Source organism: Schistocerca piceifrons, chromosome 3, assembly GCF_021461385.2.
Source record: "Schistocerca piceifrons isolate TAMUIC-IGC-003096 chromosome 3, iqSchPice1.1, whole genome shotgun sequence".
Taxonomy (NCBI): Eukaryota; Metazoa; Arthropoda; class Insecta; order Orthoptera; family Acrididae; genus Schistocerca; species Schistocerca piceifrons.
In genome coordinates this window covers 90171096-90186842 of record NC_060140.1, presented here as the reverse complement: position 1 = coordinate 90186842, position 15747 = coordinate 90171096, and positions in this window count along the sequence as shown.

The window sequence follows — 15747 nt, the reverse complement described above, 5'->3', positions numbered from 1 at the left end:
GTCTCCAGATGACTTCTTACAAAGGAACTAAAGTCGCTATGTTCACCGTTCGGAAGTCCTCCTGGGACTCACCTTGGTTGCTTCCGATGCGCAGTTTTCAGTTTACTGCATTCCTTTAAGCCTCCTGTAGACGATGGAACACACAAATTGCGTCCCGAGTCAATAATGCAGTCTCCAGATGACTTCTTACAAAGGAACCAAAGTGGCTATGGCCACCGTACGGAAGTCCTCCAGGGAGTCACTTTGTTTGCTTCGGATGCGCAGTTTTCAGTATGCTGTATTCCTTGAAGCTTCCTGTAGATGATGGAACACACAAATTCCGTCGCGAGTCAATAATGCAGTCTCCAGATGACTTCGTACAAAGGAACCAAAGTGGCTATGGTCACCGTTCGGAAGTCCTCCTGGGAGTCACCTTGGTTGCTTCCGATGCGCAGTTTTCAGTTTATTGCATTCCTTGAAGCCTCCTGTAGACGATGGAACACACAAATTGCGTCGTGAGTCAATAATGCAGTCTCCAGATGACTTCCTACAAAGGAACTAATGTGACTATGATCACCGTTCGGAAGTCCTGCTGGGAGTCGCCTTGGTTGCTTCTGATGCGCAGTTTTCAGTTTACTGTATTCCTTGGAGGTTCCTGTAGACGATGGAAGATACAAATTGCGTCGCGAGTCAATAATGCAATCTAGAGATGTCTTCTTACAAAGGAATTAATGTGACTATGTTCACCGTTTGGAAGTCCTCCTGGGAGTCATCTTGGTTGGTTCTGATGCGCAGTTTTCAGTTTACTGCATTCCTTGAAGCTGCCTGTAGACGATGGAACACACAAATTGCGTCGTGAGTCAATAATGCAGTCTCCAGATGACTTCTTACAAAGGAACTAATGTGGTTATGGTCACCGTTCGGAAGTCCTCCTGGGAGTCACCTTGGTTGCTTCTGATGCGCAGTTTTCAGTTTACTGTATTCCTTGAAGCTTCCTGTAGACGATGGAACACACAAATTGCTTCGCGATACAATAATGCAGTCTCCAGATGGTTTCTACAAAGTAACTGAAGTGGTTATGGTCTTCGTCCGGAAGTCCTCCTTGTAGTCACCTTGGTTGCTTCCGATGCGCACTTTTGAGTTTACTGCATTCCTTGAAGCTTCCTGTAGACGATGGAACACACAAATGGCGTCGCGAGTCAATAATGCAGGCTCCAAATGACTTCTCACAAGGCGGCTAACGTCGCTATGGCCACTGTACAGAAGTCCTCCTGGGAGTCACCTTGGTTGCTTCCTATGCGCAGTTATTAGTTTACTGCATTCCTTGAAGCTTCCTGTAGATGATGGAACACACAAATTGCGTCGCGAGTCAATAATGCAGTCTCCAGATGACTTCTTACAAAGGAACTAAAGTGGCTATGGTTACCGTACGAAAGTCCTCCTGGGAGTCACCTAGGTAGCTTCCGATGCGCAGTTTTCAGTTTACTGCATTCCTTGAAGCTTCCTGTAGCCGATGGAACACACAAATTGCGTCGCGAGTCAATAGAGCAGTATCCAGATGGCTTTCTACAAAGGAACTTAAGTGGCTATGTTCACCGTTCGGAAGTCCTCCTGGGAGTCACCTTGGTTGTTTCCGGTGCGCAGTTTTCAGTTTACTGCATTACTTGAAGCCTCCTGTAGACGATGGAACACACAAATTGCGTCCCGAGTCAATAATGCAGTCTCCAGATGACTTCTTACAAAGGAACCAAAGTGGCTATGGTCACCGTTCGGAAATCCTCCTGGTAGTCACCTTGGTTGCTTCCGATGCGCAGTTTTCAGTTTACTGCATTCCTTGAAGCCTCCCGTAGACGATGGAACACACAAATTGCGTCGTGAGTAAATAATGCAGTCTCCAGATGACTTCCTACAAAGGAACTAATGAGACTATGGTCACCGTTCGGAAGGCCTGCTGGGAGTCGCCTTGGATGCTTCTGATGCGCAGTTTACAGTTTAGTGTATTCGTTGGAGGTTCCTGTAGACGATGGAAGATACAAATTGCGTCGCGAGTCAATAATGCAATCTAGAGATGTCTTCTTACAAAGGAATTAATGTGACTATGGTCACTCTTCGAAAGTCCTCCTGGGAGTCACCTTGGTTGGTTCTGATGCGCAGTTTTCAGTTTACCACATTCCTTGAAGCTTCCTGTAGACGATGGAACACACAAATTGCGTCGTGAGTCAATAATGCAGTCTCCAGATGACTTTTTACAAAGGAACTAATGTGGTTATGGTCACCGTTCGGAAGTCCTCCTGGGAGTCACCTTGGTTGCTTCTGATGCGCAGTTTTCAGTCTACTGTACTCCTTGAAGCTTCCTGTAGACGATGGTACACACAAATTGCTTCGCGATACAATAATACAGTCTCCAGATTGTTTCTACAAAGTAACTGAAGTGGTTATGGTCTTCGTCCGGAAGTCCTCCTTGGAGTCACCTTGGTTGCTTCCGATGCGCACTTTTGAGTTTACTGCATTCCTTGAAGGTTCCTGTAGACGATGGAACACACAAATTGCGTCGCGAGTCAATAATGCAGTCACCAGATGACTTCTCACAAAGCGGCTAACGTCGCTATGGCCACTGTACAGAAGTCCTCCTGGAAGTCACCTTGGTTGCTTCCTATGCACAGTTATTAGTTTACTGCATTCCTTGAAGCTTCCTGTAGATGATGGAACACACAAATTGCGTCTCCAGTCAATAATGCAGTCTCCAGATGACTTCTTACAAAGGAACTAATGTGGTTATGGTCACCGTTCGGAAGTCCTCCTGGGAGTCACCTTGGTTGCTTCCGATGCGCAGTTTTCAGTTTACTGCATTCCTTGAAGCTTCCTGTAGACGATGGAACACACAAATTGCGTCGCGAGTCAATAGAGCAGTTTCCAGATGGCGTTCTACAAAGGAACTTAAGTGGCTATGTTCACCGTCCGGAAGTCCTCCTGGGAGTCACCTTGGTTGCTTCCGATGCGCAATTTTCAGTTTACTGCATTCCTTGAAGCCTCCTGTAGACGATGGGACACACAAATTGCGTCCCGAGTCAATAATGCTGTCTCCAGATGACTTCTTACAAAGGAACTAAAGTGGCTATGGTCACCGTACGGAAGTCCTCCTCGGAGTCACCTAGGTTGCTCCCGATGCGCAGTTTACAGTTTACTGCATTCCTTGAAGCTTCCTGTAGACGATGGAACACATAAATTGCGTCGCGGGTCAATAGAGCAGTTTCCAGATGGCTTTCTACAAAGGAACTTAAGTGGCTATGTTCACCGTCCGGAAGTCCTCCTGGGAGTCACCTTGGTTGCTTCCAATGCGCAGTTTCAGTTTACTGCAATTCTTGAAGCTTCCTGTAGACGATGGAACACACAAATTGCGTCGCGAGTCAATAATGCAGTCTCCAGATGACTTCTTACAAAGGAACTAAAGTGGCAATGGTCACCCTTCGGAAGTCCTCCTGGGAGTCAAATTGGTTGCCTCCGAGTCGCGGTTTTCAGTTTACTGATTCCCTGAAGCTTCCTGTAGACGATGGAACACACAAATTGCGTTGCGAGTCAATAATGCAGTCTCTAGATGTCTTCTTACAATGCGGCTAACGTCGCTATTGCCACCGTACGGACGTCCTCCAGGGAGTCACTTTGTTTGCTTCGGATACGCAGTTTTCAGTTTGCTGTATTCCTTGAAGCTTCCTGTAGATGATGGAACACACAAATTGCGTCGCGAGTCAATAATGTACTCTTCAGTTGACTTCTCACAAAGGAACTAAAGTGCCTATGGTCACTGTACGGGAGTCCTCCTGGGAGTAACCTTGGTTGATTTCAATGCGCAGTTTTCAGTTTACTGGGTTCCTTGAAGCTTGCTGTAGGCGATGGAACACAAATTGCGTCGCGAGTCAATAATGCAGTCTCCAGATGACTTCTTACAAAGGAACTAAAGTGGCTAAGATCACCGTCCGGAAGTACTCCTGTGAGTCACCTTGGATGCTTCCGAGGCGCAGTTTTCAGTTTACTGCATTCGTTGAAGCTTCCTGTAAACGATGGAACACACAAATTGCGTCGCGAGTCAATAATGCAGTCTCCAGATGACTTCTTACAAAGGAACGTAAGTGGCAATGGTCACCGTTCGGGAGTCCCCCTGGGGGTCAAATTAGTTTCCTCCGAGGCGGAGTTTTCAGTTTACTGATTCCTTGAAGCTTCCTGTAGACGATGGAACACACAAATTGCGTCGCGAGTCAATAATGCAGTCTCCAGATGACTTCTTACAAAGGAACGTAAGTGGCAATGGTCACCGTTCGGGAGTCCCCCTGGGGGTCAAATTGGTTTCCTCCGAGGCGGAGTTTTCAGTTTACTGATTCCTTGAAACTTCCTGTAGACGATGGAACACACAAATTGCGTCGCGAGTCAATAATGCAGTCTCCAGATGTCTTCTTACAAAGCGGCTAACGTCGCTATGGCCACTGTACGGAAGTTCTCCACGGAGACACATTGGTTGTTTCCGATGCGCTGTTTTCAGTTTACTGCATTCCTTGAAGCTTCCTGTAGACGATGGAACACACAAATTGCGTCGCGAGTCAATAATGCAGTCTCCAGATGACTCCTTACAAAGGAACTAAGGTGGCTATGGTCACCGTTCGGATGTCCTCCTGGGAGTCACCTTGGTTGCTTCCGATGCGCGGTTTTCAGTTTACTGTATTCCTTGAAGCTTCCTGTAGACGATAGAACGCACAAATTGCGTCGCGAGTCAATAATGTACTCTTCAGTTGACTTCTCACAAAGGAACTAAAGTGGCTATGGTCACTGTACGGGAGTCCTCCTGTGAGTAACCTTGAATGATTTCAATGTGCAGTTTTCAGTTTACTGCGTTCCTTGAAGCTTGCTGTACGCGATGGAACACACAAATTGCGTCGCGAGTCAATAATGCAGTCTCCAGATGACTTCTTACAAAGGAACTAAAGTGGCTAAGATCACCGTCCGGAAGTACTCCTGTGAGTCACCTTGGATGCTTCCGAGGCGCAGTTTTCAGTTTACTGCATTCCTTGAAGCTTCCTGTAGACGATGGAACACACAAATTGCGTCGCGAGTCAATAATGCAGTCTCCAGATGACTTTCTACAAAGGAACGAAAGTGGTTATGGTCACCGTCCGCAAGTCCTCCTGGGAGTCACCTAGGTTGCTTCCGATGTGCAGTTTTCAGTTTACAGCATTCGTTGAAGCTTCCTGTAAACGATGGAACACACAAATTGCGTCGCGAGTCAATAATGCAGTCTCCAGATGACTTCTTACAAAGGAACGTAAGTGGCAATGGTCACCGTTCGGGAGTCCCCCTGGGGGTCAAATTGGTTTCCTCCGAGGCGGAGTTTTCAGTTTACTGATTCCTTGAAGCTTCCTGTAGACGATGGAACACACAAATTGCATCGCGAGTCAATAATGCAGTCTCCAGATGTCTTCTTACAAAGCGGCTAACGTCGCTATGGCCACTGTACGGAAGTTCTCCACGGAGACACCTTGGTTGCTTCCGATGCGCTGTTTTCAGTTTACTGCATTCCTTGAAGCTTCCTGTAGACGATGGAACACACAAATTGCGTCGCGAGTCAATAATGCAGTCTCCAGATGACTTCCTACAAAGGAATTAATGTGACTATGGTCACCGTTCGGAAGTCCTGCTGGGAGTCGCCTTGGTTGCTTCTGATGCGCAGTTTTCAATTTACTGCATTCCTTGAAGCTTCCTGTAGACGATGGAACACACAAATTGCGTCGTGAGTCAATAATGCAGTCTCCAGATGACTTCTTACAAAGGAACTAATGTGGTTATGGTCACCGTTCGGAAGTCCTCCTGGGAGTCACCTTGGTTGCTTCTGATGCGCAGTGTTCAGTTTACTGTATTCCTTGAAGCTTCCTGTAGACGATGGAACACACAAATTGCTTTGCGTTACAATAATGCAGTCTCCAAATGGTTTCTACAAAGTAACTGAAGTGGTTATGGTCTTCGTCCGGAAGTCCTCCTTGGAGTCACCTTGGTTGCTTCCGATGCGCACTTTAGAGTTTACTGCATTCCTTGAAGCTTCCTGTAGACGATGGAACACACAAATTGCGTCGCGAGTCAATAATGCAGGCTCCAGATGACTTCTCACAAAGCGGCTAACGTCGCTATGGCCACCTTACAGAAGTCCTCCTGGAAGTCACCTTGGTTGCATCCTATGCGCAGTTATTAGTTTACTGCATTCCTTGATGCTTCCTGGAGACGACGGAACACACAAATTGCGTCGCAAGTCAATAATGCAGTCTCCAGATGTCTTCTTACAAAACGGCTAACGTCGCTCTGGCCACTGTACGGAAGTTCTCCAGGGAGACACCTTGGTTGTTTCCGATGCGCAGTTTTCAGTTTACTGCATTCCTTGAAGCTTCCTGTAGACGATGGAACACACAAATTGCGTCGTGAGTCTTTAATGCAGTCTCCTGATGACTTGTTACAAAGGAACTAAAGTGGCTGTGGTCACCGAACGGAAGTCCTCCTGGGAGTCACCTTGGTTGCTTCCGATGCGGAGTTTTCAGTTTACTGCATTCCTTGAAGCTTCCTGTGGACGATGGAACACACAAATTGCGTCGCGAGTCAATAAAGCAGTCTAGATATGACTTCTTACAAAGGAACTAATGAGGTTATGGTCACCGTTCGGAAGTCCTCCTGGGAGTCACCTTGGTTGCTTCTGATGCGCAATTTTCAGTTTACTGTATTCCTTGAATCTTCCTGTAGACGATGGAACACACAAATTGCTTCGCGATACAATAATGCAGTCTCCAGATGGTTTCTACAAAGTAACTGAAGTGGTTATGGTCTTCGTCCGGGAGTCCTCCTTGGAGTCACCTTGGTTGCTTCTGATTCGCACTTTCGAGTTTACTGCATTCCTTGAAGCTCCCTGTAGCCGATGGAACACACAAATTGCGTCGCGAGTCAATAATGCAGGCTCCACATGACCTCTCACAAAGCAGCTAACGTCGCTATGGCCACCGTACAGAAGTCCTCCTGGGAGTCACCTTGGTTGCTTCCTATGTGCAGTTATTAGTTTACTGCATTCCTTGAAGTTTCCATTAGACGATGGAACACACAAATTGCGTCTCGAGTCAATTATGCAGTCTCCAGATGACTCCTTAGAAAGGAACCAAAGTGACAATGGTCACCGTTCGGAAGTCCTCCTGGGAGTCACCTTGGATGCCTCCGAGGCGCAGTTTTCAGTATACTGATTCCTTGAAGCTTCCTGTAGGCGATGGAACACACAAATTGCGTCGCGAGTCATTAATGCAGTCTCCAGATGACTTCCTACAAAGGAACTAAAGTGGCTATGGTTACCGTTCGGAAGTCCACCACGGAGTCACCTTGGTTGCTTCCGATGCACAGTTTTCAGTTTGCTGCATTGCTTGAAGCTTCCTGTAGACGATGGAACACACAAATTGCGTCGCGAGTCAATAATGCAGTCTCCAGATGACTTCTAACAAAGGAACCAAAGTGGCGATGGTCACCGTTCGGAAGTCCTCCTGGGAGTCACCTTGGCTGCCTCCGAGGCGCAGTTTTCAGTTTACTGATTCCTTGAAGCTTCCTGTAGACGATGGAACACACAAATTCCGTCGCGAGTCAATAATGCAGTCTCCAGATGACTTCTTACAAAGAAACCAAAGTGGCAATGGTCACCGTTCGGAAGTCCTCCTGGGAGTCACCTTGGTTGCCTCCGAGGCGGAGTTTTCAGTTTACTGTTCCTCTGAAGCTTCCTGTAGGCGATGGAACACACAAATTGCGTCGCGAGTCAATAATGACTCTCCAGATGACTTCTTACAAAGGAACTAAAGTGGCTATGGTCACCGTTCGGAAGTCATCCTGGGAGTCACCTTGGTTCCTTCCAAAGCGCAGTTTTCAGTTTACTGCATTCCTTGAAGCTTCCTGTAGACGATGCAACACACAAATTGCGTCGCCAGTCAATAATGCAGTCTCCAGATGACTTCTCACAAAGCGGGGAACGTCGCTATGGCTACTGTACGGAAGTCCTCTGGGAAGTAACCTTGGTTGCCTCCGATGCGCAGTTTTCAGTTTACTGCATTCCTTGAAGCTTACTGTAGACGATGGAACACACAAATTGCGTTGCGAATCAATAAAGCAGTCTCCTGATGTATTCTTACAGGGGAACTATAGTGGCTATGGTCATTGTTCGGAAGTCCTCCTAGGAGTCACCTTGGTTCCTCCGAGGCGCAGTTTTCAGTTTACTGATTCCTTGAAGATTCCTGTAGACGATGGAACACACAAATTGCGTCGAGAGTCAATAGTGCAGGCTCCATTGACTTCCTACAAAGGAACTAAAGTGACTATGGTCACCGTGCGGAAGTCCTCCTGGGAGTCACCTTGGTTGCTTCCGATGCGCAGTTTTCACTTTACTGTATTCCGTGAAGCTTCCTGTAGACGATGGAACACACAACTTGCTTTGCGAGTCAATAATGCAGTCTCCAGATGACTTCTTAAAAAACGGCTAACGTCGCTATTGCCACCGTACGGAAGTCCTCCAGGGAGTCATCTTGTCTGCTTCCGATGCGCACATTTGAACTTACTGTATTCCTTGAAGCTTCCTGTAGACGATGGAACACACAATTTGCGTCGCGAGTCAATAATGCAGTCTCCAGTTGACTTCTCACAATGCGGCTAACGTCGCTATGGCCACTGCACGGAAGTCCTCCTGGGAGTCATCTTGGTTGCTTCCGATGCGCTGTTTTCATTTTACTGCATTCCTTGAAGCGTCCTGTAGACGATGGATCACACAAATAGCGTCTCGAGTCAATAATACAGTCTACAGATGGCTTCTCACAAAGGAACTAACGTGGCTATGGTCACCGTTCGGAAGTCCTCCTGGGAGTCACCTTGGTTGTTTCCGATGCGCAGATTTCAGTTTACTGCATTCGTTAAGCTTCCTGTAAACGATGGAACACACAAATTGCGTCGCTTGTCACTAATGCAGTCTATAGATGACTTCTTACTAAGAAACTAAAGTGGCTATGGTCACTGTTCGGAAGACCTCCTGGGAGTCACCTTGGTTGCTTCCGATGCGCAGTTTTCAGTTTACTGCATTCCTTGAAGCTTCCTGTAGACGATGGAACACACAAATTGCGTCGCGAATTAATAATGCAGTCTCCAGATGACTTCCTACAAGGGAACTACGGTAGCTATGGTCACCGTTCGGAAGTCCTCCTGGGAGTCACCTTGGTTGCTTCCGATGAGCAGTTTTCAGTTTACTGTATTCCTTGAAGCTTCCTGTCGACGATGGAACACACAAATTGCGTCGCGAGTCAATATCGTAGCCTTCAGATGACTTCTTACAAAGGAACTAAAGTGGCTATGGTCACTGAAGGAAATCCTCCTGGAAGTAACCTGGGTTGATTTCAATGCGCAGTTTTCAGTTTACTGCGTTCCTTCAAGCTTCCGGTACACGCTGGAACACACAAATTGCGTCGCGAGTCTATAATGCAGTCTCCAGATGACTTCTTACAAAGGAACCAAAGTGGCTATGGTCACCGTTCGTAAGTCCTCCTGGGTGTCAACTTGGTTTCTTTCGATGCGCAGTTTTCAGTTTACTGCATTCCTTGAAGCTTCCTGTAGACGATCGAACACACAAATCGCGTCGCGAGTCAATAATGCGGTCTCCAGATGACTTCTTACAATGGAACTAAGGTGGCTATGATCAAAGTTCGGAAGTACTCCTGTGAGTCACCTTGGATGCTTCCGATGCGCAGTTTTCAGTTTACTGCATTCCTTGAAACTTCCTGAAAACGATGGAACACACAAATTGCGTAGCGAGTCAATAACGCAGTATCCAGATCACCTCTCACAAAGCGGCTAACGTCGCTTTGGCCACAGTATGGAAGTCCTCCTGGGGGTCAATTTGGTTGCCTCCGATGCGCACTTTTCAGTTTGCGGCGTTCTTTGAAGCTTCCTGTAGACGATGGAACACACAAATTGCGGTGCGAGTCCATAATGCATTCTCCAGATGACTCCTTACAAAGGAACTAAAATGGCTATGGTCACCGTTCGGAAGCCCTCCTGGGAGTCACCTTGGTTGCTTCCGATGCGCAGTTTTCAGTTTGCTGCATTCCTTGAAGCTTCCTGTAGAGGATGGAACACACAAATTGCGTCGCGAGTCAATAATGCAGTTTCCAGATGACTTCTTACAAAGGAACTAAAGTGGCTATGGTCACCGTTCAGAAGTCCTCCAGGGAGTCACCTTGGTTGCTTCTGACGTGCAGTGTTCACTTTACTGCATTCGTTGATGCTTCCTGTAAACGATGGAACACACAAATTGCGTCGCGAGTCTATTATGCAGTCTCCAGATGACTTCTTACAAAAGAACTTAAATGGCTAAGGTCACCGTTCGGAAGTCCTCCTGGAAGACACCTTGGTTGCTCCCGATGCGCAGTTTTCAGTTTACTGTATTCCTGGAGGTTTCCTGTTGACGATGGAACACACAAATTGCGTCGCGAGTCAATAATGCAGTCTCCGGGTGACTTCTTACAAAGGAACTAAAGTGGCTATGGTCACCGTTCAGAAATGATCCTAAGAGTCACCTTGGTTGTTTCCGATGCGCAGTTTTCAGTTTACAGCATTCTTTGAAGCTTCCTGTAGACGATGGAACACACAAATTGCGTCGCGAGTCAATAATGCATTCTCCAGATGACTTCTTACAAAGGAACTAAAGTGGCAATGGTCACCGTTCGGCAGTCCTCCTGGGAGTCACCTTGGTTGCTTCCGACGCCCAGTTTTCAGTTTACTGCATTCCTTGAAGCTTCTTGTAGACGATGGGACACACAAATTGCGACGCGAGTCAATAGTGCAGTCTGCAGCTGGCTTCTTACAAAGGAACTAACGTCGCTATGGCCACTGTACGGAAGTCCTCCTGGGAGTCACCTTGGTTCCTTCCTATGCGCAGTTTTCAGTTTACTGCATTCCTTGAAGCTTCCTGTAGAGGATGGAACACACAAATTGCGTCTCCAGTCAATAATGCAGTCTCCAGTTGACTTCTTACAAAGGAACTAAAGTGGCTATGGTCACCGTTCGGCAATCCTCCTGGGAGTCTCCTTGGTTGCCTCCGATGCGCAGTTTTCAGTTTACTGTATTCCTTGAAGCTTCCTGTAGACGATGGAACACACAAATTGAGTTGCGAGTCAATAATGCAGTCTCCAGATGACTTTTTACAAAGGAGCTAAAGTGGCTATGGTCACCGTTCAGAAGTCCTCCTGGGAGACACATTGGTTGCTCCTGATGCGCAGTTTTCAGTTTACTGTATTCCTGGAAGTTTCCTGTAGGCGATGGAACACACAAATTGCGTCTCGAGTCAATAATGCAGTCTCCAGATGACTTCTTACAAAGGAACTAAAGTGGCTATGGTCACCGTACGGAAGCCCTCCTGGGAGTCACCTAGGTTGCTTCCGATGCGCAGTTTTCAGTTTACTGCATTCCTTGAAGCTTCCTGTAGACGATGGAACACACAAATTGCGTCGCGAGTCATTAATGCAGTCTCCAGATGACTTCCTACAAAGGAACTAAAGTGGCTATGGTTACCGTTCGGAAGTCCACCAGGGAGTCACCTTGGTTGCTTCCGATGCACAGTTTTCAGTTTGCTGCATTGCTTGAAGCTTCCTGTAGACGATGGAACACACAAATTGCGTCGCGAGTCAATAATGCAGTCTCCAGATGACTTCTTACAAAGGAACCAAAGTGGCGATGGTCACCGTTCGGAAGTCCTCCTGGGAGTCACCTTGGCTGTCTCCGAGGCGCAGTTTTCAGTTTACTGATTCCTTGATGCTTCCTGTAGACGATGGAACACACAAATTCCGTCGCGAGTCAATAATGCAGTCTCCAGATGACTTCTTACAAAGAAACCAAAGTGGCAATGGTCACCGTTCGGAAGTCCTCCTAGGAGTCACCTTGGTTGCCTCCGAGGCGGAGTTTTCAGTTTACTGTTCCTCTGAAGCTTCCTGTAGGCGATGGAACACACAAATTGCGTCGCGAGTCAATAATGCACTCTCCAGATGACTTCTTACAAAGGAACTAAAGTGGCTATGGTCACCGTTCGGAAGACCTCCTGGGAGTCACCTTGGTTGCTTCCGATGCGCAGTTTTCAGTTTACTGCATTCCTTGAAGCTTCCTGTAGACGATGGAACACACAAATTGCGTCGCGAATTAATAATGCAGTCTCCAGATGACTTCCTACAAAGGAACTACGGTAGCTATGGTCACCGTTCGGAAGTCCTCCTGGGAGTCACCTTGGTTGCTTCCGATGCGCGGTTTTCAGTTTACTTCATTCCTTGAAGCTTCCTGTCGACGATGGAACACACAAATTGCGTCGCGAGTCAATATCGTAGCCTACAGATGACTTCTCACGAAGGAACTAAAGTGGCTATGGTCACTGAAGGAAATCCTCCTGGGAGTAACCTGGGTTGATTTCAATGCGCAGTTTTCAGATTACTGCGTTCCTTCAAGCTTCCGGTACACGATGGAACACACAAATTGCGTCGCGAGTCAATAATGCAGTCTCCAGATGACTTCTTACAAAGGAACCAAAGTGGCTATGGTCACCGTTCGTAAGTCCTCCTGGGTGTCAACTTGGTTTCTTCCGATGCGCAGTTTTCAGTTTACTGCATTCCTTGAAGCTTCCTGTAGACGATCGAACACACAAATCGCGTCGCGAGTCAATAATGCGGTCTCCAGATGACTTCTTACAATGGAACTAAGGTGGCTATGATCAAAGTTCGGAAGTACTCCTGTGAGTCACCTTGGATGCTTCCGATGCGCAGTTTTCAGTTTACTGCATTCCTTGAAACTTCCTGAAAACGATGGAACACACAAATTGCGTAGCGAGTCAATAACGCAGTATCCAGATCACCTCTCACAAAGCGGCTAACGTCGCTTTGGCCACAGTATGGAAGTCCTCCTGGGGGTCAATTTGGTTGCCTCCGATGCGCACTTTTCAGTTTGCGGCGTTCTTTGAAGCTTCCTGTAGACGATGGAACACACAAATTGCGGTGCGAGTCCATAATGCATTCTCCAGATGACTCTTTACAAAGGAACTAAAATGGCTATGGTCACCGTTCGGAAGCCCTCCTGGGAGTCACCTTGGTTGCTTCCGATGCGCAGTTTTCAGTTTGCTGCATTCCTTGAAACTTCCTGAAAACGATGGAACACACAAATTGCGTAGCGAGTCAATAACGCAGTATCCAGATCACCTCTCACAAAGCGGCTAACGTCGCTTTGGCCACTGTACGGAAGTCCTCCTGGGAGTCACCTTGGTTGCTTCCGATGTGCAGTTTTCAGTTTACTGCATTCCTTGAAGCTTCCTGTAGGGGATGGAACACACAAATTGCGTCGCGAGTAAATAATGCAGTTTCCAGATGACTTCTTACAAGGGAACTAAAGTGGCTATGGTCACCGTTCAGAAGTCCTCCAGGGAGTCACCCTGGTTGCTTCTGATGTGCAGTGTTCACTTTACTGCATTCGTTGATGCTTCCTGTAAACGATGGAGCACACAAATTGCGTCGCGAGTCTATTATGCAGTCTCCAGATGACTTCTTACAAAAGAACTTAAATGGCTAAGGTCACCGTTCGGAAGTCCTCCTGGGAGACACCTTGGTTGCTCCCGATGCGCAGTTTTCAGTTTACTGTATTCCTGGAGGTTTCCTGTTGACGGTGGAACACACAAATTGCGTCGCGAGTCAATAATGCAGTCTCCGGATGACTTCTTACAAAGGAACTAAAGTGGTTATGGTCACCGTTCGGAAGTTCTCCTGGGAGTCACCACGATTGTTTCTGATGCGCAGTTTTCAGTTTACGGCATTCCTTGAAGCATCCTGTAGACAATGGTACACACAAATTGTGTCGCGGGTTAATAATGCAGTCTCCAGATGACTTCTTACAAAGGAACTAAAGTGGCTATGGTCACTGTACGGAAGTCCTCCTGGGAGTCACCTTGGTTGCTTCCAACACGCAGTTTTCAGTTGATTGCATTCCTTGAAGCTTCCTGTAGACGATGGAACACACAAATTACGTCGCGAGTTAATAATGCAGTCTCCAGATGACGTCTTACAAAGGGACAAATGTTGCTATTGTCACCTTTCAGAAGTCCTCCTGCGAGTCACCTTGGTCCCTTCCGATGCGCAGTTTTCTGTTTACTGCATTCCTTGAAGCTTCCTGTAGAGGATGGAACACACAAATTGTGTCGCGAGTCAATAATGCAGTTTCCAGATGACTTCTTACAAAGGAACTAAGGTGGCTATGGTCACCGTTCGGAAGTAATCCAGGGAGTCACCTTGGTTGCTTCTGATGTGCAGTGATCACTTTACTGCATTCGTTGAAGCTTCCTGTAAACGATGGAACACACAAATTGCGTCGCGAGTCAATAACGCAGTCCCCAGACGACTTCTTACAAAGGAACCACAGTGGCTATGGTCACCGTTCAGAAGTCCTCCTGGGAGACACATTGGTTGCTCCTGATGCGCAGTTTGCAGTTTATTGCATTCCATGATGCTTTCTGTAGACATTGGAACACATTAATTGCGTCGCGAGTCAATAATGCAGTCTCCAGAAGACTTCTTACAAAGGACCTAAAGTGGCTATGTTCACCGTTCGGAAGTCCAGCTGGGAGTCACCTTGGTGGCTTCCGATGCGCAGTTTTCAGTTTACTGCATTCCTTGAAGCTTCCTGTAGACGATGGAACACACGAATTGCGTCGCGAATTAATAATGCAATCTCCAGATGACTTCTTACAAAGGAACTAAAGTGGCTATAGTCACCGTTCGGAAGTCCTCCTTTGAGTCACCTTGGTTGCTTTCGATGCGAAGTTTTCAGTTTACTGCACTCCTTGAAGCTTCCTGTAGACGATGGAACACACAAATTGCGTCGCGAGTCAATAACGCAGTCTCCAGATGACTTCTTACAAAGGAACTAAAGTGGCTATGGTCACCGTTCAGAAATGATCCTAAGATTCACCTTGGTTGTTTCCGATGCGCAGTTTTCAGTTTACAGCATTCTTTGAAGCTTCCTGTAGACGATGGAACACACAAATTGCGTCGCGAGTCAATAATGCATTCTCCAGATGACTTCTTACAAAGGAACTAAAGTGGCAATGGTCACTGTTCGGCAGTCCTCCTGGGAGTCACCTTGGTTGCTTCCGATACGCAGTTTTCAGTTTACTGCATTCCTTGAAGCTTCTTGTAGACGATGGGACACACAAATTGCGACGCCAGTCAATAGTGCAGTCTCCAGCTGGCTTCTTACAAAGGAACTAACGTCGCTATGGCCACTGTACGGAAGTCCTCCTGGGAGTCACCTTGGTTCCTTCCTATGCGCAGTTTTCAGTTTACTGCATTCCTTGAAGCTTCCTGTAGAGGATGGAACACACAAATTGCGTCTCCAGTCAATAATGCAGTCTCCAGATGACTTCTTACAAAGGAACTAAAGTGGCTATGGTCACCGTTCGGCAGTCCTCCTGGGAGTCACCTTGGTTGCTTCCGATGCGCAGTTTTCAGTTTACTGTATTCCTTGAAGCTTCCTGTAGACGATGGAACACACAAATTGCGTTGCGAGTCAATAATGCAGTCTCCAGATGACTTCTTACAAAGGAGCTAAAGTGGCTATGGTCACCGTTCGGAAGTCCTCCTGGGAGACACATTGGTTGCTCCCGATGCGCAGTTTTCAGTTTACTGTATTCTTGGAAGTTTCCTGTAG